The sequence below is a fragment of the Coptis chinensis genome, chromosome 4, assembly GCF_015680905.1.
Source record: "Coptis chinensis isolate HL-2020 chromosome 4, ASM1568090v1, whole genome shotgun sequence".
NCBI lineage: Eukaryota > Viridiplantae > Streptophyta > Magnoliopsida > Ranunculales > Ranunculaceae > Coptis > Coptis chinensis.
Window position 1 is genome coordinate 100120694 of NC_141459.1, and position 25211 is coordinate 100145904.

Consider the following 25211-nt stretch of genomic DNA (forward strand, 5'->3'; position numbering starts at 1 on the left):
TTGTCTAAACATGTTAACTTCCACAGAAGGATTTCCAAAAGAAAGAGTCATTGAGCCATCCTGGCAATTGATTTGGGCATTGGCAGTTGCCAAGAAAGGACGCCCTAAGATGATGGGAATATAATCATGAGCAGCCTCTGTGTCAAGAATAACAAAGTCAACGGGGTAGTAAAATTCTTAAACTTTAACGAGAATGTTTTCAACTACGCCTTTGGGATACTTAATAGAACGATCGACTAACTGCAAAATCATTTTGGTTGGTTGAAGTTTTGTTAGACCTAGTTGTTTATATAAGTAAAAAGGGAGTAAGTTAACACTCGCCCCCAGGTCTAATAAAGCAGTTGTTATGAAGGTATCACCTAAGGTGCATTGTACAGTAGGATGACTAGGGTCCTTGTACTTAACAATTCCGTTATGTTCAGATAAAGAGGGATATTGTTCAGTTAAGAATGCTTCGTAGGGTATGTTGGTTTTCCTCTTCTTGGTGCACAATTCTTTTAGAAACTTAGCGTGTCCAGGTAAACTTTTTATAGCATCTAGAAAAGGTAGGTTTATAGTCAGATTTTTAAACACTTCCCTAATCTCATCAAAATTTTTGTCCTTTTTAGACACAATTAGTCTCTCAGGATACGGTGGTTTACCTCTATATTTAGCATAAGGTTCCAAAGTATTATTAGTCTTTGCTTTATCTTTAGCCGTTTTCCATCTATATGTTCATATTGGAACCTCTACAGGTGTAGGATCATCAATTTCGATGACAGTATTCGATATGGTTTTATTTTCATCTTCTGTTTGCGGGTGGTCTTCAAGCATAGTTACTTTGTTATCAACTACTCTCCCTAAACTAAGGGTAGTGACTGCCTGTAGATCCCCTAGGGTTATATTACCATTACACATAAAACTTTTTATTTTGAAGGCAGTGTTTGTTGACTTAGGATTAGGCACTACTTGACCTAGAGACACGCCTATTTGGTTATTATTTTGGTTAGGAGACATGTCAATAACCTTTTGGCACAAAGATTGCATCGTTTGTTTCATCATATTAGAGTTTTGATCATGTTAATCTTTTATCAAGTTGGAGTTTTGTTGCATAATTTGATTTTGTTTTTCCAACAAGGTTACTACTACTACTTTTGTAGATGGTTGAACTGGAATTAAGGCTTGTTGAGCGTTCATGTCTTGATGTTGATAGTTCTGGGTCTTGAATACTAAACCTCTATTCTGATTACCTAAGTTTCCTTGTCCTTAATGTTGAGTTAACTAGTTGAAATTTGATGGTTGTGGTGGTGGTTGTGCATAGACAAGAGGACAATAGAAGTCGGAATGCTCAAGACTAAAACAAACATTACAACGAGTAGATTTAATGTTCATGACTGGAGTGGGTTGTTGTTGAACAGAGATGGCATCTACCTTTTTAGTGAGGGCATCGATAAGAGTTTTAAGCTCGGAATCAGGTTTAACCTCAAAATAATAAGAAGTGGAGCGGGAAGAGTCGTTACCTCCCCAATTGTTGTTCCTCTTAGATTGATATTCTAAGAATGTATAGGCCTCCAAGGCTCCTGTACTAAAGAAAACTACCCCTACCATGATATCTAGAACCTCCTTATGACTATGTAAAATCCCTTGAAGAAGGCACGAACAACAAACGTGTCTTTTCGCAAGATTATGATCTTGGGCATTCAATGAGATCGATTAAACGATTCGGCTTCAAAAGATTCATGAGGATTAAATTGAAGAAATGAATCTTTTGAAGCATTTCATCCGTGTCTTCGGGGGGGGTAAAACTGTTCCATGAACAATTGAACAAGATTAGCCCATGAGTCCACAGAGTTTGGCGTTTGGACAGTTAACCAAGATGCTGCCTTGTCGGCTAGGGTGAATGGAAACACCCTAAGTTTAACTTGATCCGGACTTATGCTAGGATGATGGAATGTAGTGAGAACTTGTTCTATCCTACGCATATGATGGTAAGGCTTCTCGTGGTCTAAACCATGAAAAACCAGTAACAAGTTAAATATATTAGGGGAATTCGAAAATCCCCTACTAGGTCTGCAAGAACGTGCACGACTTAGGGCCATCGTTTAGGGCTTTATAAAAATCAGAGAGGGGAGTCTCTGGTTCTTTAGCCATTGATGCAGGTGTAGTGTGTGAAACTCTAGATACGTGTGTGATATTGCGTTTACAAAAAAAAACAAGTCTGATCATACTAGAATTGAAACTCCTCTGACAGAAAAAGCGAGGAGTGTAAGAAGGAGTACCTGAATGGCTCCTTGCTACGCATATGAATAACATCTTGTATACGCGAGCTCAATGTATTTAATAAGTTAGAAACACTGAATAATTTGAAGAAATGGAAATTTGGACTAACCTGTGAAAATCGGGCTGCTCAATAAGAGGGCGCGGGTTGCGCTCAGAAATGTCCTTGGTAGGGCGTGGGTCGCGCTCAAGTGGAACTCGACTTACAGTGTTTTGGGCGCGGGGCACGCTCAAACTTTGCCTTGTATGGGCGCGGGTTGCGCTCTTTCCTAGCTCAAGTTACAGTGTTTTAAGCGCGAGTCGCGCTCAAACTTTGCCTTGGTAAGGCGTGGGTCGCGCTCCAAAAAATTTGAAATTTTTACAGTAGTTTGCTAAGACGTCTATCAAGTAGCCTGTAAAATTTCAGATCAATCGGAGTTCTGAAAAATTCTTCTACTTGCCCTTCAAAGTTTGTGAAACAGTTTTCGGACACAATACAAACAACTGAATGGTTAACCAATCAAAACAGAGACAAAAATCGCCAAAATTTTACTAGAGACTCTTGACAAATCATGGGTATTCCTGTAAATATTTTAGAGCAATTGGAGTTCTACAAACCCTCCTTATTGGCTGTTGTTCCAGAAATTAAGTGTTTGCAAAACTGCAGAAACACACTGGAAACACTCCACTAGTTAGGAGGTCAAAACAAATCAAAAACTCGTCAAATTTTTAATGAAAATGTCTGACTTAGGATAGATACTTCTGTAAAAAGTTTAGAATTTTTAGAACTACCTAAGTAATCTTACTCGACAGTTTTTCCCGACACTTACGGTGTGAAAATTGAAATGCAGCACTGTAAAGATCGTATTTGTTCAAAAGGTAAAACAATTAGGAAAATTCTGAAAATATTCCAATAAATCAATAACACCTTATATATTATACCTGAAAATTATCAGAATTTTCGGAAATTTAAAAATACCTTTACCGCAGTATTCTTCGTTGTGATTCCGCAGACACAGGGGAGGGCGGGCGCGGTCTAAACAAGGCAAAAGGGATGGTGTGCGCCCTTGTGCTTAAAACAGTAACGAAAATATGAGAAAAAAGAATGAAAAATGAAAAGGGTGGGTGGGTAGAGAATGGGGGATTGCCCCTTGGATTCAAGCAATTAAATTCTTGTCTTGAACGAGATTAAGACGGCAGCGGCGCCATTTGGTAACCCGTAACAACTAGACTAGGTTATGCTTACTTTATTCTTACGGTATCAATTATTTATTTCCTACTCTCACATATATATTCATGCAATATATAGAGTACAGAATCGTTCCACTCTTAACTCTCTAGACTTAAACGAATTCAACTAATCAAACACAAGGAACAATGGTGAGAGTAATGTGTGATGTGAAATTTCTATTCTACGATTATACTATGGATTCAAATAACTCTAAATTAACTAAAATAATAAAAATATAGATGAATCAAATATGTAAAAAGCTAGAGAGAGATTGAAATCCATTTTTTAAGTTCTTAATATGCTAGCATAGATTTGTATAGAAAACCTTAGTCTAGATATTCTCACACAATTGATTAAAATATAAAGACTAGACCTTTAATGATCCCTAATTACTTTATACTATCTCTAGTCATAAAATAATTAGATGAGAGAAAGCTTGTTCCCATTCTAATGGCAAACTCACTATTATCTAGTTTAGGTTAAATTCTTCTTATCTCTAAGTCAAGAAAAACATAAACTTAAAATCCTAAACAACAAATTTATACTAACAAATCAAGTCCTCTCAAAGCTTCATTCAACTCCCTCTAATGGAAGTTTAGCTTTGATTCATGTGACTATCATGAACAAAATAATGAAAAGAATACATAATAGAAAGAGAATTGAAGCAATTGAATTGAATAATAATTAAGCTTTTATTAAATGGTTCTAATGGAGGCTACAAAGCTAAATCTAAATTAAAACAAGGTAATAGAACTAATTACTTCAATTCTAAAACTAATTGTGATTCTAAATAATAATCTATTTTGTTCTAACACTAATTAATTGAAGGTAAAAACTAGATCTAAAACAAGCTATTGGAACTAATTAATGGAGTCTAACCTAATTTTCTAATCTAGATCTAACTATTCTTAAGAGATAAGTTTTCTCCATACAAATGGAGGAGACCAGATCCACTTTTTCGTGCATGGGTTGAGGAGCCATGTTTTGGGCCGGAAAATCGAGCCCAAAACCCAATTTCTTCAGTCTACAGAGGCCTTTTCAGCTAGATTTGACTTCCACAGACTTTTTTCCCACTTCTGCTCCTCTGATTGGGTCATTGCTTAGACCATTGGAAAGCTCTTTCCGAGTCGGTCATTTTGACATAAGGTAGGCCCAATTCCAAGGTCTGAGTCCAAAGATACGGCCTTCGGAAATTCTGACTTTTTAAGGCGTTGTTTACGCGCGTTGACTTTGACTTTTCAAATTTGGACCGGCTTTAAAAAGGTTTTTTCTCCTTGAATCTTGACATTTAATCACAGAACTTCTTAGCAAGCAACCCTTGCTCCTTTATCTCACAAAAGGGGCGCATTTCTACACATATTCGACTCCAATGCCTGAAATACATAAGAACAAGATAGCAGTACTAACTCTTACTTATTAATCACATAATTGGTCAAAAGTGATATTGTTAAAGGGGTTAAAACTACAGTTTTGGGCTCTTATCACGTCACATATGGGGCTATCATGAACCTTGTTTGCAAAATGTTTTCGAATGAATTCTAGCCTTACTTTTGAAGTGAACCTGCTAGATTCCATCTCCGCTCTAATCAAATCAATAGGGAGCCTCAGAGCAAAATGTAGGAGATTTATCGATTGTTGTAAGTTCAACTCACTGTCCCCTTGCACTGCTCTTCCTCTAACTGTGACTCCATAGATTTGGGCAACATCGTCTAAAGTCATAGTCATCTCCCCAACTAGCATATGGAAGGTGTTGGTCTCCGGATGCCATCTCTGCACAAATGCAGAGATCAATGGTGGATTCATATGCTCGTGATAACCTTCCACGAGATCAAACAACACAGTCCTTCTCAACTGTTAGGCAAATCTCAGAGACCTTTCACATTCATTCTTGAAATTCCATTGGGATAACTTCGCTAAGTGCGAAACACACTTCAACGCTCTGCGATCCTCCTGAAACAACCGAGCACACATTAGATATATATGAACAGAAACAAGATTTTGTAAAAGAAAATCAAAGTACCTAAGAAAAACAAAATATTACCCTTCTCTCCTAAACATCGTGAATGACATTTATGATATTAGACAAGTATGTTTGATCTTTAGAGAAGGGGTACTTTTAAGATTTCTTCAAATAGCTAAGTAGGCAATAATCAGGTACCTCTTTGTGATATCGTCAATTCCTAACAAGTCAATACATTTATACAATAGTGCATTCCATATACATTTTGGAAATTTGAATTTGTGGAGATGTTCCGAAACAAAAATTACCTACATATGATATGGTTCTTAATGAAATGGGAAGCCTTCATAGAAGTTTGAGTTTCAAGTACTTTCAACACAAATGAATCGTTCTCGTACGAAGTAATTTGCATTTCTACTGACATGATGACGATGACTTACGAATAGTTGGAAAAGTACCTTTTCTAAATTATGCATGACACATGGAAAAACAATCAAGCTAAATGGTTCACAAATCCAACATCTCTATTCAATTGAAGACTCGAAAGTCTCTCCCATTTGAAAATTCAAGCGGGTTGGGACCATAGTGAAGCATGTGGCTTTAGCTACTCCACCTCTGCGAGGACTTGCTTTTGTTCTGGTCACGCAAGAAGGCTGAATGATAATACAAAATGCATCCGTGTTCTACTCTTTAGAAGGCGGCCCCCAAATCTATCATCAATAGCCCCGGTAATTGAAAATGCAGTCGTAATCCGCCCGGAGGCTATCATCACTAGTTCACTACCCCTAGAGGGCTAAAATGATTACATCGAGCTTTCGAGCGAACACTCCTCACACCATTGAGTTGAAATGTGATCATTTTTCAAAAAATAAAAATAAAAAAAAATGGAGCATTAAGTTCATTAAGCATTAATAAGAAGTGTTTTTGAAGAACCTAATGTAATAAACTTGACATAGAAAGGAGCTGCCCGACGAAGGATGTTGTTAGGTGTCGCCAACCATATGCACATTTTTCTCTGTTCTCAAAGTGGCTTTGAACTTGTGCCCAAGCAAGGATGTTTCACGAAATCTCCCTCCAGATATATAAGAATTTGGATTAACTAGAATTACCCCCCACTAGATGAGCCAATTAGGATTTATCCTACTGGATCGGAAATTAGAGTCTCCGCCCACCCCCACCCTCTTTTTTACACTACACACCCAAATTGACGGTTAACTTTGTTGAGGGGAGGAGACCCTAATTTCCGATCTAGTGGGAGTAAATCCTAATTGGCTCATCGGTTCTAAATTACAGAACTATAATCCCAACTCGGCCCCTTAATGCCACCACTGCCTATGTGGTTACAAGTTAATATCAATGCTTCTTTGTTTAATTAAAGGAACTTTGTGTTGGGGAAACAATACCAATAGATCCCCACTAAGATAGTTTGCACTAGGATAATCTAAACTCCAATTAAAATATAACATTTCACTACAACCAACAACCACACTTCTAAGCAATGAAATTAACTATCACAAACAAACAATAGTAATGTAAAGTAAAAACATAACACAATGAAACACAAGATTTACCGTGGCTCGGCCAATAATGCATATGTCCACAAGAGCCTATCATTTTATAAGAGTTGAAAGGAAGATTAATTACAATCACTTCTCTCAAGTATCTCCACACTTACTATATCTCTCTTCACTAATCTCTCTCATTACAAGTTTTTTCTTCTTTGCAAGGATTTTCTCTAAATTTTGGTTTCCTCTCAAAATTGGTTTTCTCGCTCTCTTAGCTTAGGATTTCATCTCATTTTGATCCCTTATATAGTGGGTACAAAAAAAATGAAGAGAAAAACAAAAGAAAATGAGTTTTCCTAAAGATTTCAAGATATTTTGGCATATCACAAAATATCGATGAGACTGGGACAAACACTTCAAATATGTTAGAGATTCTCATGGCGCTCGGATGGGCAGAAGTTCTCCCTCTCTTCAAATGCCTCATTCTTTGAACACAAACTCGACGCTTTCGTACCAGACCATGGTGAGGGATAGCCCAACAATCTCCCCCTCCCAAGCCATGAGAAGGGTTACTCTAATCATTCCCAAATCACAGTGTGCCACTAATCCAGCGGTTGCACAACAATTATCAAACTTGCTTTTGGGCAAAACTTTGGTCATCATATCTGACCCATTCTTGTCTGTATGAATATTCTCAATACATAATTGCTTCTCTTCGAGAACTTCTCTAATCCAATGATAACACACACGTATGTGTGTTTTGGGTCAACAAGAATGAATGTATACTAAACTCGCATGATAGTCTATCTAATTACAAAAAAATTATTTAGACTCCCTTAATAACTCCATAGGACTCCATATCTTACGTGGCATCAAAATTATATTTCTCTTTCCAATAATAAAAAACAAAAATGGAAACAAAAAAATAACTAATAACTTACCCAATAACTAACACCCAAAATAGTAACAAATAAATAACAAAAATGTTGTATGTATTTCCGCAAACAAATTAAATAAAAAAAGAAAGAAGATTAAAAAAAAAACACACACACACACACAGCGCCTTAAAAAAAGTTGGGCGCCCAAAAAATTCAACTTCGTTATTCTCAATCCTCTCACTCTTTTTCTTGTCACAAAATTCTTTTTTTTTTTTATCACTTTACTTTACATTAATTTTGAATGGAGAAAAAAAAATCCATGTGATTATCTATCTATTGACTTAAGCAAATGTTCGGATGATTATATAAAAAAAAATATGATGATTTGTATACAAGTGCACCCAATTCATCTTTTTTTGGGGAGTTAAGGTTTATTTTTCTTTTTTTTTTTTGTTGATTTTGTCAAAATATAGGCAAGTTTTTTTATTTATTTGTTATGAGTACTCATTTGTTATTTTGGCTTTAGTCATTTAATTAGGTATGTTATTCGGTATTAATTTATTTCTATGTTTGTTTTTTGAATTTTGGAAAGAGAATAGGATTTTGATGACATATAGGAAATGGAGTCTCTCCATCTAATGGAGTTATTGAGGGAGTCTAAGTACTCATCTAATTAAGGATGTAAACTTGGACATAAGTATAGAAATAGAAAGAGGTACAAAAGCATGCAATGACGGAATGACCTGACTTTACTCAAAAAGGAATTTAACATATATAGTACACATGCTGGTATTAGTAACATGAAAACATGGAGGTGTGGTAGTCCAAGTATGGTTAGTTCATACTTCATACAAGATTGACAAAACAGTAAACATGCAAACAAAATATTGATATGCATATATGCAAATTACAACCCAACTACACATAAGTACATAACACACCATACATAATAAGCATACGAAACCAACGCCAGTACACCACTAACTTGATTACACCAATAATTCTAGAGGTAGAAGAAAAATAGCACACCAAGTAGGTAAGGGTGGAATTTGAGCCGAGGGCTCGGAGCTCGGCTTGGGCTTGGCTCGTTTAAGCTCGGCTCGAGCTCGCTCGTTTACTATATGAGCCGAGCTTGAGCTCAAATTAAAGCTCGTGTAACAAATGAGCTTGATGAAGCTCGGCTCGTTTAGCTCAAATAGCATAGTTATAGTGTAAAATAACCGAGCGGCTCGGGCTCAGCTTGGGCTTAGCTCGTTTAAGCTCGGCTCGAACTCGCTCATTTAACTATATGAGCCGAGTCCAAGCTCAATTTAAAGCTCGTGTAATTAGCGAGCCGAGCTTGAGCATGGTAAAGCTCAGCTTGTTTAGCTCGAATTCCATCAAAGACCAAAGCAAATAGTCCGAAAGATGTGCACACCCAACACTAGCCTCCTTCCCAGCCGCCAAAGCTCTTTCCCTTTTATTTCTTCGTTATAATAATAAGGTACGGTGATGTAGACCTAAACTCGTATTCTCTTTATTTAATCTATCTATTAGTTCTCTCCCAAAAATAGTACTCCCAATTAATTTGAGTTCAACTAGCCCATCAAGTTGGGCCTACTTCGTGCAAGCCGAACAAGTAAATTACTACTACAAGCCCAAAATCTAGATTAACACTAAGCTAATAAATTGTAGAATTATGTCTTCTTATTTAGCAAATAAAATAAATTAATTTAAAATACTTTACGGGATATTACATTCTCCCCCCCCCCCCCTAAGAAATGAATTTCGTCACCGAAATTCGAAGCAACTCAATCAGAGAAATATCCATATACTAACAAATTCAACAAACAAAACAATAGACTAAACTTCAATAAAGCAATATAATCCTTAAGTATAGGTTTCAATATGCTCTAACTCAATCAGTATTATAAGATAGACTGGAAAATGGGAGTAGTGCCTGGGACAAATTTAATGCAATACGCAACCTCTTAACATGAGGCTCACCTGGATTATCTCAAAGGACATCCACTACATACGTACACGGCAACCATCACCACATACTCTCCATGATCACTAAACAGACAAACTCCAAATACGCCTCTGCTAGGGCGTTTCCCTTTTTGTAGTAGCTACCATGACAAAATACTATCTCTTGACCTATAAGGTCAAGATTTAAGCAAAACAATCCAATTAAATATAGAACATACTAACTAATTTTTTTTTTTTTTTTTTTTTGAAAGAATTACAAACCAAAATAGTAGTTACACACAATAAGACATACTGATAACTGAAATTCATCTACAGAAACCAGACTGAGTTAATACTAAACTGAAAAGTTGACTGACATGCTCCATAAGTCCATAATCAAAATATCCTAACATCACAAAATGTACTAATAACGGTTACTGCATGACTATATTCATACCCCTACAAACATAATTCGTCGGGTACTACTATGGAGCTGCCCACTAGTGTGCCCAGACCACTAGTGTGGCACATGGTCTGCCCATTAGTATGGCACATGTATTGCCTACTAGCGTGGCACATGCTCTGCCCATTAGTATGGCACATGCAATGGCCACAAATGTAGCACATGCACTGCCTACTAGTGTGGCACATGTGCTGCCTACTAAAATGACACCCAAATTATATATAACATATTCTGACTATTAAGGAAAATATATTCCTTAGGCAATAATGAATCATTCACATATAAATTTCCCTTCTCTCATCTCAACAAAGAACTACGCACATGCATGGAGATTTGATTCTGGAAAACACTCTGGATACGTAGGCAGCCACCTGGTTCAGTCTCTCTTCTACCACAATCAACACCCCTTACGACTTCATTAGTGTATTTAGGTGAATCATTGCCCAAACAATTGGCGTCGTCTGCGGTTCTTATCAATGAGCTCTCTTCCACATTTTTTCTTGAAGTTCCATTAATGGCGACAAATATAAAGTTTCGAGGAAGCAAACAGACAAGAACACATACAACAACAAGATAAAGACAACTTAGTAAATCGTGAAGTTCCAATCAATCAGGCTGCACCAGATCTATAGTTGCAAGTGCCACAATAACCCAGATCTAAAAGTACACGATCTCAAGCTCCACCATCTTATACAAATGATCAAAGACGCTACAAATCCAAACGAGGCAGATCCAGAAAATATAGAGATCCACAAAAAAAAAAAAAAATCTTGTCGAAAGTTTTTAGATCTCAAATTTTTAAACAAAGTAAGACGAAAGCGTCAACTTTCAACAATGGCGAAAACACAAGAGAATTTCCACAAGTGCTTTAAGACATTATCAAATCTCACAACCTTACTTAGAAGAACATCGAAGTCAACCATGGCAAAAAGCTGAATGAAGAAGTTCAACAAGCATTCAAGTTTCAACTAGAAACCGCGTCACACAAACATAAGTGGTTTCATATGTCATAGTTCCAATAAAAGTGTTCTCTCCCAACAGATCTACAACTTTCAAGTTCAATCAATGGTTGTTACTCGATCTCAGACAAACATGCAAACAAAATTTCATTAGTCTAACACCACAACTCGCTGGATCAAGAGACTATAAGTTAAAAGACACAACTTTGTAGATACAAGTTACATCCTCCAACGTCTTAACAATGCAGATATAGACTTTTACAATCTCAAGTTTCATTTCTTTTGTTTTTTGGTTTTTTATCCTCAGGCTTCAATGATGGAATAATGCTTACTCAAACAAATTACTATCCATGTTAATCCATATCCAAAACTTGACAGTCTCAAAGCAACTCATGGAGGAAGAAGTTAACTACCTAACAAGCGTTTTTCATAAGCAACAGTAAAACTAACGACAAAGAAGATGGACAACACACATAACATTTAGATTTATGCACACCATAATGTCTAGACTACCTATTGCATAGGAATAATGACGTATAATGGAGGAAGATGATATGTGGCTTGAATGCAAAGGGTCGATATATATCATTATATCGAAAATTCCGATATATATCAGGAAAAAAAGATTCAATATTCGGTGGATATATATTGAATATATCTATGTCAGTGTACCAAAAAAATGATATATATCGGCGATATTTTGGGCCTTGGTGGGAACCACGTGCTCAAGGTTAGTGTCACATTAATTCGTAATGAGATGCACATCTGCAAATAATTCAATGCAAATCAACGTTCGTTCTCCAACTATTTGATGGTTGTACACTATCCTAACCATGTAGTATACAATTTACAAGTCACATTGCAGTCCATCTTCGTATGGTTGCATTGCAAGATTGTTTATTACATTTTATTTTTATTTTTTGCTAGCTAAGCAGACTACTTTTTACTATAAAGAATAAGCAGGAGGGAAGGATTAGCAAAGTTGGTAAAACCTTTGGGTAATGATACCAGAGGTCTGGGTCGAACCTAACCCGCCAGCATCAAAAAGTTATTGATCTCATTTAAAACAGGTTTGCCCAAAAAAAACAAGTACAACGTGGTTGTAAAGCCTACAGAAAATAGAAATGTTTTATAAAAAGCACTTGAACATCCAAAAACCAAACAAAACTAGATAATTGTCCATTGTGAAGCAGTTTAAGTTAGTGATCCTATAAAATGTACTGATGGTAAAAATCCATTTTCAGACAAACGCAGACTCCGTTCCCTCCTCAAATTCAGGTATGAACTTTGTAGCACTGGCTCTGTAAAGGAGCGTTTTTCCCTTACATATACAGAGGGAAGAAGAAGGGGATTGGATTTGGGAAAGACCGAGTTCGCTAAGTAGCGAGCTGCCTACGTATCTTCTCTTGATTCTGGGGGAGAGAAAAATCAGGTATGACGTAATTCATGTAGGTGGTATTTATAGACACAAGAGAGTGTTGATCTTTGAGACACGTGTACTCCCTTGTACATATGTAGGGTGGAGATTACGAATGAGTGTTAGGTTGGTTCTGGTAGGAAGGCGGTGATCATTGGAAGTGGGTGTAGTAGTTCATAATTCCCGGTAATTGGAAGTACAGATATGGCTTTGGTAATGATTACCCTTGGATTAAGGAAAATGTCTTTATCCGAAGCGTTCCACTCTAGGTCGTTCAGTCTTCTTGGAACGTTCTTGAGCAAGCTGGAGTGTACCACCTACTTAAAGTGAGCTGCTCGCAAGTTGATCTTAGAGGACGATGTCCTAATTGCGCAGCGATCTCTACTTATGCTTAACGCGTGCTTAATATTCTTTAATGAGGATATTACTCTCTTACACAGCCCCCTCTCAGTAGATTGTGATGTTCATGGAAGCGATTTGCTGAGAGAAAACAGTCATACGTGTTGAGCATGAGTGGACGAGCGGCTGGTGTAAGTTGAGTAATTGGCAAGCTGTAACATTCGACTTGGGTTGCATGACAATTCGGTTGGAAAACAAAAGTTGTCACGTGATTGGCATGTGACCGAATCATAGTAGTTGGTAGAGAAACGTGTCGCCGTATTTTTCAGAATCATGAAAAGACAGTTCCTTGAGTCATGTGTGTGGGCAAGGCCGTAGGTTGTAATCATAACTCCTTGGTAACTGAACGGACGGTTGCACAAAATCAAATTTGGGACAACTGCAAAGTTATTTTTTGTTTTCGTCTTCAGCAAAACTGCAAGCTAGGGTTTCTCATGTGAGTGTTTTTGCTGCTGCTGTCTTTGTGTTTTTCATTTTCTTTCATCTTAGTCAAGCATTGTGTGTTTAGTAGATAGGTCGGTGTTAGGCTTTATTATTTAAGTTTGGGTAGTCGGTAAGAAGAAAACGTAAAAATGTCTGATTCTGACAATACTTGATCTGAAGAGGTTCGAGAGGTCTCTTTAAGCTGTGGTGAGTATGAGGATGATAAAGAAGAGTCAGTGAGTCTTGGTAATCAATCTGAGCATGGTGAGGAAGTTAGGGGAGATGAAGGTAGTGTTCGATCTGGCTTTGTTGGTGTTGTGGCTAGCACGTCAGGTCATAGTGAGGGGTCGTCTTCAAGTGGGTTGCCCCCTAGGACGATGGATCGTCGTGCAGCGAGTGCGTTTTCCGAATTGAGGGAAGCTTATGGAATAAACGTACCGGACCTGGAGATATACGAACCAAGGTCGAGTGAAAATGTGAGGAGTGAAGAATACAATCCGCCGAATGGTGGGGTAATAATCTGTGAGGGTCAGCTGAGAACGCATATGCAAATACCATTCTCGAAGCTGGTTTGCAACTTTCTAGCTCATTGTTGGAAGTCCCCTTGTCAGTTTGTTGGTAACACCTGGCGGCTGTTCAAGGTGTTCGACTTGCTGAATGCAAGTGGCGAGTACCACATAGGGGTGTCTGAAAGTACCACAAAGGCGAACTGGTAATTTCAACTTTAGCCTGTAAACTATGACCACACGTTCTGGTGTGATCGACGGTGTGAGCAACGAGGAATGGACCAAGAGGCCGTTGCTGCTAGTTGGCAACTACTATGCTAGTGGGTGTAGGTTGCAAACTAGGATTTGCAATATCACCGGTGGCTGGGAGTGTCTTGTACATGTCATTTTAATGGGTGAGTTGTTGCTATTCTAACTGATCTGTGTCTTTGCTTGGCTTGTAGATTTTTCTGTCAAGACACGAACTGATCGTGGGGAAATAGAGAGGTTCGCACGGTTGAGTCGAAAGTGCGTAAAGCTTGCTGCGCCTCGGGTTGCTCATTTCTTTGTAGAGAAAGGGGGTCCAGTGATCCGGGAGAAAAGAAGAATTCAGAAGGATCGAGCTCGAGGTCAAGCTAGGAGGGAAGTGATGGAGAAGCGCGCAAGTGACTTGGTAACCAGGGAGGATAGAAATCGGGGTCGCATTAGCTCCAGACGACCCTCAAGAAGTGCTGGTGCCTCAGGTGTGGGTGGGTCAAGTTGGTGACCTGAGGGTGGGTCGATTGATGCTCCTGTAGAGCTGGAGACGGTGGTCTTCAACCCTCGTGTAAGGAGCAGGTCGTTGAAGAGGAAAGTTGATGCGTCTGAGCAAGACGTTGTAAGGGTAGCTAAAGCTGCGAGGTATGCTTTGGGGGAGAGTTCCAGCACTGGGGGTGGTTCTGGTGGGACTACCACTCGCAAAACTCAGGCGAGACCGGAGCAGGTTCTGGACCTGGCTACTTTTGGAGCTAGGCTGAGCTCGTCGTCGGTGGTGCGAGAGCCTAGTCCGCCAGCGAAGGCGAAAAGTTCTCGTAAGGCGAGTGGGAAATCAACTATAGCTGCTGAGGACTTGGAGACCCAACTGGTGTATCTGGATGACAATGGGGTGCAGCGTACTATGAAGCGGACTGATTGCAGCTTCAGGTCGAGTAAGGTAGTGGCCTGTCTGCTTGATCATATAGCTTTGGATGGCAACCGTAAGGAGCTAGATGAGAGGGGGTTGGAGGACAACTTAAAATGGATGGAAATCGCTCAATGTCTGGTACGTGGGGCAGTCCTGCTTTAACCTATTTGCTTGCCTAGTAAACTCGTTGTGAACTGATTATTAGCATATGTGTGCGTCTGTAGCTTGTAAGTGGATTTCAAAAGCTGAAGGAGATTGCCCAGTTCTCTGAGATAGATAGGGAAACTGTGGTGAAGTTGACTGAGGAACTAAAGAATGTTCAGGATGCTGCTAAGATGGAACGCGAGGAGCTTGAAGACCTGAAGAAAACCCACCAAGCTCTTAGTTTGGCTTAAGATGTCGGGCGGATACCGAGACGGAAGATCCGTCGAAACTACAGGTGTCAAGAGAACGCTAATGCAAATGACCGTGGGAAATTGGTAGGTTTGAATGAGTACACTCTGCAGAATCGCAAGGGAGTTGCTCAAGACGCTTACTAAAGCTTATGACGAGCTGGACGCTGACTTTGTTGATCTGGAAGCTGATTATAAAGCTTTGAAAGAGGAGCATGGACGCTGTACTCTTCGTCCTCCAGTGGTGCTCTTACTTCTTCCATCGCTGCTCCGGAGATTGTTGTGCCTCGCACTGAAGCTGCTGCGCCTGATGTTCTTATGAGTCTAAATCTAGACGGTGTGTCCATAGTAGTTGAGGGGAAATAAGCTGAAGTTGACGACTCCCTGGTGGCCAGAGGTTTGGCCGTTATGCCTGGAACTAGCGAGTTGTGATGTAAGGATGGTAAGTTAAATGGTTGTTAGTTGTGATACAATAGAACTAGTTTCCCAGGATAACCTGGGCAGTTCACTTTTCTTATTTCTATTTGTGAATACTGGATAACCATGCGATGATGAATGTTAGTTAACCGAGTTGGATTTCCTGGGTAGACTCAGCAGCTCGGCTGCCATGTGAACTGTGTTTGGGCCTGCCTTGGCAGATCGCTTTTTGTTTATATGCTATGCTTATCTCTTGTTTCGTTGCTTTGTAAGATTCTTGTATTGGTTAAACATATGAATGGAGATATCGCTATATCTGTATGGCTGTGTAGACGCTTCCTAGTGACCATAGTTGACTTTAAGTAACCTGTGATCGTAGGACGTAGGTCGATAGTAGGACGTAGGTCGATATCACCGTTTTGTAGAAGTGAAACAGTTCTGCACATGCATGCCACGTGTAAGCAAGTGAGTGGTTAGATGTGTGCAATGATGGCTGCCAGGTGGCCTGACGTTTGGCGTCTCGATGTAATTATGATGTGCCTAGGGAAGATACGTTATTACACTATAAGTAACATCATTTGTAGGAGAGCAAAGGCATTTGCTCCCCTTTACTCTTCCTGCTACTGCCTTTCTTCGTCCCCAACCTGTACTGCGTCATCTTCTTCGTTGCTTCTTCAGGTACGTCTGTCTTCCTTATTTAGGTATCCCGTTTGAACAAAGACTGTTGTTTTGGTTGGTAACTCACGTAATGTCATTCTCGCTCGTAGGTTACACTATGGCCAGGTGCCGCAGATATATAAGAGGAGAAGGAAGTTTGAGGGAGACTTCACCTCTAATAATGGAGGAAATGGAATTCCATCCCCACGTGCATGGTGATCGGGGCAAGAGGAAAGTTGTTGTGGTAGAAGCCAAAGGGAACAAGCGACCTAAAAGGTCGTCGCTCGGTGACCGTGGCGTTAATATTCAGTCGCCTTTGGCGAAATCGATGATACCGATCGACATGCTGAGGAGCGTAGCGACTTGGGGCAAGGTCACCACGTCGCTGGTGAGAGTTCGTCTCCGTGTCACGGTGATGTGGGGAGCGAGTTCTACTACATGGAGAAGATAGGGAAGAAGCGTGTGGTGAAACGTTCTGACTGCAACTTCCACTCGGCACCCATAGTGACCAGTCTGCTGAAGGGGATCGTGTTGGACGGTGACAAATCTAAGGTAGAGGATGAAGATATAGACACGCTATTGGGTACCATGGACATGGCTGCTTGTTTGGTGAGTAACTTATGCGTGATGTTTTTGTTTCTGTTACTTGGGCAGTTTTGACGTTAACATTGTACTTGCAGTTTTTTGCAGGGTACGACAAGTTGAAGAACGCTGTGCAGCGCGCCGATACTAACACTAATCCGCACGTCGAGCTAGGATATATGCGAGCTGCGTGGGGAGCCGATAAGAAGAAATTGGAGGTGATGACCAAGAAGTGTGAGGATGCTCCTGACGAGAACGCTGTGTTGGCTACTGCTATGACCAATTTGCAAGGGGAACTGGCTAAAGTGACTGAGTATGCCAAACAATGTCAGAGGGTGGTGCGCAAGGTGCAAGAGGGCGATACCATGGCCCGTGGTCCAATACCGAAATGGATGAGAAATATCACCACCGAAGAAGGCTAATGGACGGCGAAGGATAGGGTTCGGTATCATGTGTAGTGGTAATCGATCTGCCAGGCACACCCCTTCGACTAGCGCTACCCCGAAAGATAAGCATGTTGTGGCTGATTCTTGATTGTGATGTATCTTCTTGTCTTTGTCAGTTATGGGAATTTTAGAAATATTTTGTAAGTTCACCTCTCTTATATGAGAGTTAACAATAGAGCTGTGTCTTCATGCTTGCCTGAGCAGTTCGCCATTTTGATACTGAGAACTGGTTTCCACGCGAGTGGCAGTTCGATGTTTTGTGAACATGTTAAAAGTATCGATCTGGATTTCCTGGGTAGACCCAGCAGATCGGTAAATTAATGTCTTGGCATTGGCTGAGTATTCCCCTTGACTGTGTATGGAATGCATGTTTTCGCTTGAATGTTTATAACTAGCATCTTGTTTATAATGCGTATGGGATGGAATGTCGAAGGAACCTGTGGTTTATCTTAAGGAAACATTATGCTTGTAGTTACCGCTTTCTTTCTTGGTTGTTGCGCTCTGCTGTGAGGCTCATTGGGAGTACTCTCGTCGAGCTGAGCTTAATATTAAGGATTTCTCACTAGGTGAGTTGGTAAGGCGTTGGGGCCCGTGGTCAAGATGGATAAGCGTTACGCCCTGTAGGACAGCATGGTTAGCTTAAGAAAGTGTGTTGCTCACTGAGAGCGTTCTCACTGAGTCGATCCTAGAAGTATAGGTCCTCGACTAGCGAGACTTGGAGAGACTGTGGAGCCTGTAAGCTCTTGAGAGCGTTATGCTCACGGAGAGCGTGTGGGCTTATGAAAGCGTGTTGCTCACTGAGAGCGTTCTTGCTGAGTCGATCCTAGAAGTATAGGTCCTCGACTAGCGAGACTCGGAGAGGCTGTGAGCTCTTGAGAGCGTTCTGCTCACGGAGAGCGTGTGGGCTTATGAAAGAGTGTTGCTCACTGAGAGCGTTCTCGCTGAGTCGATCCTAGAAGTATAGGTCCTCGACTAGCGAGACTTGGAGAGGCTGTGGAGCCTGTAAGCTCTTGAGAGCGTTCTGCTCACGGAGAGCGTGTGAGCTTATGAAAGCGTTTTGTGAGATTTGCCATTGCGAGTAAATGGAGTGAATTGTAATAATAAACAAAAGTATATTAACTTTGAATTTACAGTAAGAGAAAACATGGGATATACGACAATGTAATTTTATTGATAAAACTTCTTCAACAAAAAAGTATTCCAAGGTCGTGGTAATAATTTTCCTTCGAAGTTTTGATCCAAAGATGCTCCGTTGCCTACAACGCGTTCCACTATGTATGGGCCTTCCCATGTTGGTGCTAATTTGGAGTCATCCTGAGTCTTTTTCAAAACTAGATCACTGGGTTGAAAAGATCGAGGATGCACTCGCTTGTTGTAGGACTTCTTCAGAATTTGCTGATAGGATGCTACTCGATACGGCTAGGTCGCTACCGCTCTTCCGCAAATAGATTGACCTCTCGTCTTTAAAACTGAATCGTTGTCTCCAGACTCGACAAGTTCTGACCGAGTAGTGGTGATTGTCAGCTCGGTTGGAATAACGGCTTCTGTGCCATAACACAAGGAGAATGGCGATTCGCCTATACTTGCACGAGGAGTGATGCGGTGAGCCCACAAAATGTTTTCTAGCTGATTTGGCCATTGGCTTTTGGTCTTCTCAATCTTTTTCTTCAAATTTTCTAAGATTGCTTTGTTGTTAGCCTCAGCTTGACCATTACTTTGTGTGTACTAGGGAGTAGAAAATGCATGAACTATCTTCCACTTGGCCAGAAATTCTTTGACCATTTTGCCCTTGAACTGTGAGCCATTGTCCATCACCAGTGTGTGCGGCAAACCAAATCTGGTGATGATATGAGTCCAGATGAAGTTTCTGACATGTGATTCTTTGACATTTGCGAGTGGAATAGCTTCGACCCATTTAGTGAAATAGTCAGTTGCAGCTAAGATGAAATGGAATCTAGTACTTTTTTGTGGGATGAATGGTCCCATGATGTCCATGCCCCACATATGAAATGGCCAAGGCTCGCGATGTTAATCAACTCACGAAATGGTTGATGATGTCAGGGCCAAAGGTCCGCATTTGACGACTTGAGTACATATGCTTTGGCCGACCGCATGCGAGGCCAAAAGTATCCCCGAGATCGCTTTGTGAGCCAAAGAGCGACCTCCCGCGATGGTTTCCACGCTCCTTCATGAATCTCGAAAATCAGTTGGCCTTGTTCGGGTTTACGACCTCAAGTGAGGATTTCCCGGACTTTCTTCAATAACTTATTATTGAGCACGCAGAATGCATAGCGCTTGATATGGGATTTGCTTTAGCCTTGCTTGGCACGCTTCGTCCTAGGAGCGTCTTTGTGGTGGATGTATTCAATGATGGGTCGATCCATGTTTGGCTCATCCGATTGGCGTAGAGCGGAATAGGTCACTGATTTATAATACATGGTCTACTTGATAAGCAGGTCGGTCAACTACTTCAATGAGTAATTGTCTAGGGGCGCAGCTCGGTATTTGAGTGGTCAAATAAGCTAAACTGTCTGCGTGACGGTTCTCGTCACGCAGGAAGTGGTGTATCGTGACTTTTTTGAAAGAAGGAATTAACTAATTAACAACTTGAAGGTATTTAGCGAGGTTACCTTCATGGGTAGTGTACTCTTTTGCAATCTGGCGAACAACCAGTTGCGAGTCACTAAAGACCTGAAGCTCCTTGACACCAAGCTGCATTGCCATGTGAAGTCCCATTATTAATGCTTCGTATTCGGCTTCATTGTTAGAGGTCGCGAAGTCAATGCGAACTGATTTCTTGACCATGGCTCCTTCTGGGGATGCTAAGACGACGCCGATCCCACTTCCTCCAGGGTTACTAGAACCGTCAAAAAAAAGAGACCATATTGATTTGGTGGCTTCCTTTGTGGGTACGACCTTTGCTTCTTGTTCCCAATTTGGGTCATCGACAGGGAAATCTGCTAGGAAATCAACCACGACCTGCCCTTTCTGTGAAGTGCGGGGGACGAACTCCATGTGGTGCTCTCCGAGCTTTTCGGCCCATACTACCATGCGAGTTGTCTTGTTTTCTTTGTGAAGAGTTTTCTTCAAAGGTAGGTCGGTGAGAATCTTGATTGGATGTGCTTGAAAATAGGGCCTGAATTTTCTTGCCGAGTATAACAATGCGAGTACTGCTCTTTCAATGTATGAATAATTCTTCTCAGCTGGAGTGAGCGTTTTACTTGTAAAGTAGATCGGCTTCTCGGAGTTGTTTTCTTCTTTGAAAAGAACCGAGCTAATGACAAAGTCTGATACTGCCAAATATAGCCCCCAAATTTATCCATCCCAGGCTTGGCCACGACGGGGTGTAGTCGCACTCTTTGAGGGTGGAGAACGCTTAGTGGCATTGATCGTTCCACGAAAATTGCTCACCCTTTTTGAGAAGTTGCAAGAAAGGTCGGCACTTGTCTGATGCCCTTGATATAAATCGGTTAAGTGTCGCGACCATTCCAGACAACTTCTGAATTTGCTTCTTTGTCCGGGGATCGTGCATGTCCAAGGACTCTCGATTTGGTCCGGATTAGCGTCGATCCTCTTTTGTGATACTTGGTATCCAAGGAACTTCCCCGGAGGACGCCCAAAGAGACACTTCTCGTGATTAAGCTTCATTCGAAGTTTGGCTTAACTTGGAGAACGCTTTCGACGGAGTAAAGGTGGTCTTCCGCTTTCTTTTTGACGACCATGTCGCCAATGTAAACTTCCATGGTGTCACCTAACATGTCCCTGGAACATGTCGGTGGACGACGCCGGGTATACGTTCCGCTCTTAAGTCCGGCGGGGAGGACGTTGTAACAATAGATTCCTTGTTCTGTGATGAATGATGTTTTTTCTTGATCCTCTTCAGCGAGTGGGATTTGGTTGTATCCACTGTATGTGTCCATGAAATAGAGGAGCTCATGGCCACATGTCTGATCGACAAGTCGGTCTATGCGAGGTTGGGGGAAGCTATCCTTTGGCGTTTCCTGATTAACGTTCGTGAAGTCGACGCAAAGACGAACTGTGTCATTCTTTTTTGGAACTGTGATGATGTTAGAGATCTAGTCTGGATAGTCTAATTTTCTAATGAATCCGACTTGCTTAAGTTTTTCGACTTCATCATTGATGGCTTTCTAGAATCGCAGGGAGAGTCGTCTAGGTCGTTGGCGAACTGGTCTGGCATTAGGGTTCACATTTAGTCTATGACACACAACATTAGGATCTATTCCAGGCACATCGACATACGACCAAGCAAAAACATCTTTATTCATGGCCAAAAAGTTTACAAGCTGGGCCTTGAGTGTGGGGTCAAGGTTAGCCCCTACATATACGAACTTGGGATCATCTTCGGTTCCTAGGTTCACTCACTCTTTGTCTGCCTGTTGAGATGCTGTCTTTGGTACGGATGCTTCCTCAGATTGGGATATTATATCGATCTGAGGGAGAGTGGAATTGGTCGCACGAGCTAGAGCAATATCTGTGGCGACGACAATAGGGGCTGGAATGGCCTCTGTGGTTATGACAACAGATTCTGGAGTGACCTTTGGGATTGATATTTGTTGCGCGACACATGACGGCGCGACTTCTGATGTGCTAACTGGTGGAATGACAACAACGGATGTGACTTCTAGGGTCTTGACCGCTGGATTGACAACAACTGATGCAGCTTCTGGGATCCGACCTGGTGGAGTGACAATGACTGGATTAACTTCAATTCTGGAGTCAAAACAGACGACTGAACCTTCTTGTTGGAGCCCCCAGCGTGCTGCTTTGATGCTTTGGCTCTGACCTCAGCAACCAGGTCTTTGGCCATTGTACAACTGATTGGTTCGTTCCTTGTGTGAGTATGTAGGTCAGCGGTCTTGTTTGTAGAAAGGATTTGATTACAATGATAAGCTTCAAGTTGATTGCTTCGAAGCTCCATCATGCCTCTTGGTCCTGGGAAGCGGAGAACTTGATACAGTGTGGATGGTATAGCTTGCATTTGGTGAATCCAGTGCCGCCCTAGGATAGCATTATAGGACAACTTGATGTCTAGAACGCTGAAGCGTGTATTGAAGCTGACTTTGTCCTCTCTAGATCCCACTGACACTGGGAGTATGATATCACCGATTGGGTCGGCCCTGGAGCCATTAAACCCATACAGAGGAGCGATCGGATCTATAAAGACTGACTTAGGTAAGTTCATTTCTTAAATTGTATGATAGAACAGGATGTCGCACAAACTGCCCGGGTCTATCAGGACGCGTTTGACTGTCCAGTCACTGATCTTGACATGGACAACAAGTGCATCGTTGTGTGGGAGGCAAACCTTGTTGAGGTCGGCCTCGGTAAACGTAATATCCCCCCGCAACCTCGAACCCACGGGCGCGGTGACGCTTTGTGAAGAAAAATGATAAACTTCTTGAAGGGCGCCGACACGCCTGCGTTTCTCTCTAGAAGATGTCACAGAATCATCTGGGAAAGTGATCATATGAATAGTTCTGGCGTTGTCACGATCTGATGAGTGCTGTCGGTGCTCATGGCGAGAACGGTCACAGTCTCTGGGACGTCCTCTACTGCGGGAGCGAGCTTGAACCTTGTGATGGTTCTGGCGAGGTGGGGATCTACTGCGCACTCGGCGAACCATGAGTTTATGGCGTAAGTCGTCGTCGGCTATGTTAGTATACTGTTTGATATGCCCTGCTTCGATGAGATCTTGGAGGTAGTGCTTTAGCCCCCAGCATGCATTAGTCTCGTGACATTTGGCTCGGTGAAATACGCAGTACGGTTTGTCAGGTCGGTCCACTGGTTGCCGCACATCAGGTCGGAAATATGAAGCTCGTTTGATCTTTTCTAAGATGTAACTGGGCGAGCGTGTGAGAATGGTGAGCTCGCGGTTGTTATTCATTCTGTTACCCGGCTTCCTCTCTTGCTGTCGGGGGCGCTTTTTGGAGACTGGGGGATCATCTGATATTGCTGCAACCTCTTCTTCTTCTGGTAGGCCTTGACGCTTCAGGCCTTCTTGCAACTTTATATACTTGTCGACTCGAGCGTATAGCTCGGATAAAGTCTCAGGACGCTCTTTCATCAGCCAAGTGAGAGCTGGAACGGCTAGTCCATATCAGCTTTCTTACGTCTGTTATGCACATACTGGCTAGCAAATGAATCGGTAAGTTGCTCGAAGGTCTTTATCGAGTCTGGCTCGAGTGAGAAGAACCAATCGAGTGCTCCATCTTTGAGATTGGCAGGGAACAAGCGACAGTGGAGATGATCGAACTCTGGTGCACTATATAATGCCAAGCTTTGGATATAACGAGCCACATGTTGCCCGGGCATGTCTTTGGCATCGCATTATCGGAAAAACGCGTGGTGAATCGAAACTCGAGGAGAGGGTTTATTTAGTACCTCCGTGGTGAATGGCGATGCACGGTACGTCTTGAGCAATTTCTGGACGATCTGGGTTGCGTCTTTTCTCACTGCGCTTTGACCAATTCTTTGCGATAGTTCGTTAATTTGCTGATTAACTTCATTGATGCCGTTCTCGACGAACGCTCCCGGTGGTTGTTGTTGTTGCGTCTACTTGTGCCGCGAAAGAAAGATTTTCTGCCGAGCAAGGAAATGCTCTCATTGGTCAAACCTAGCTGGTTCACGAGGCTTTGAACTTGAGCTTCAAGGTTTGTCATGCTTCGTGGGCTTGAGAATTTTCGTTTTTTAGTTTGATTTGTGTGAAATTAGTGTCTCAAATAATCGAGACCACAGACAGCGCCAATGTAAAGAAGCGTTTTTTCCTTACATATACAGGGGGAAGAAGAAGGGGATTGGAATTGGGATAGACCGAGTTCGCTAAGTAGCGAGCTGCCTATGTATCTTCTCTTGATTCTGGGGGAGAGAAGAATCAGGTCTGACGTAGTTCATGTAGGTGGTATTTATAGACACAAGAGTGTTGATCTTTGAGACATGTGTACTCCCTTGTACATATGTAGGGTGAAGATTATGAATGAGTGTTAGGTTGGTTCTGGTAGGAAGGTGGTGATCATTGGGAGTGGGTGCAGTAGTTCATAATTCTCGGTAATTGGAAGTACAGATATGGCTTTGGTAATGATTATCCTTGGATTAAGGAAAATGTCTTTATCCGGCGTTCCACTCTAGGTCGCTCGGCCTTCTTGAACGCTTCTGAGCGAAATGAGAGTACCACCTACATAAAGCGAGCTGCTCTCGAGTCGATCTTGGAGGACGATGTCCTGATTGCACAACGATATCTACTTATGCTTAACGCGTGCTTAATATTCTTTAATGAGGATATTACTCCCTTACAGGCTCCATCCACTAGCTCTCTTGGCTTGCTTTAAATTTGCTTTATATTTGGTTGAGATAGCCAGTGTGAATTCCATTTCATCTTCTTCCCTAGTACCCTCAAGCCTTGAGTTCACCAACATGAGAATGTGACAAGCTTCATTGTCCACTTATTCCTGAGACTCTATGTTGGAATTAGTAATCTTAGATCTAGCTATTTTGGTTAAATTAGAGTTGCAAATTAATTAATTAGAAAGTGGTGTGATTAGCAAGTATGAGTTGCTATTAGGAACCAAGTTGATATTGGCAATACAAGTAAGATTAGAATTGGGTTGGTATTAAAAGTTTCTAATTAGTAGC

The 25211-nt window shown here is 41.3% G+C and overlaps 1 protein-coding gene across 1 annotated transcript in view; it reads left to right on the plus strand.

Moving 5' to 3' along the window:
* LOC147506206 (uncharacterized) overlaps window positions 1-25211 on the plus strand; it is a 168239-nt gene that overhangs the window by 73711 nt on the left and 69317 nt on the right. The window lies entirely within an intron of this gene.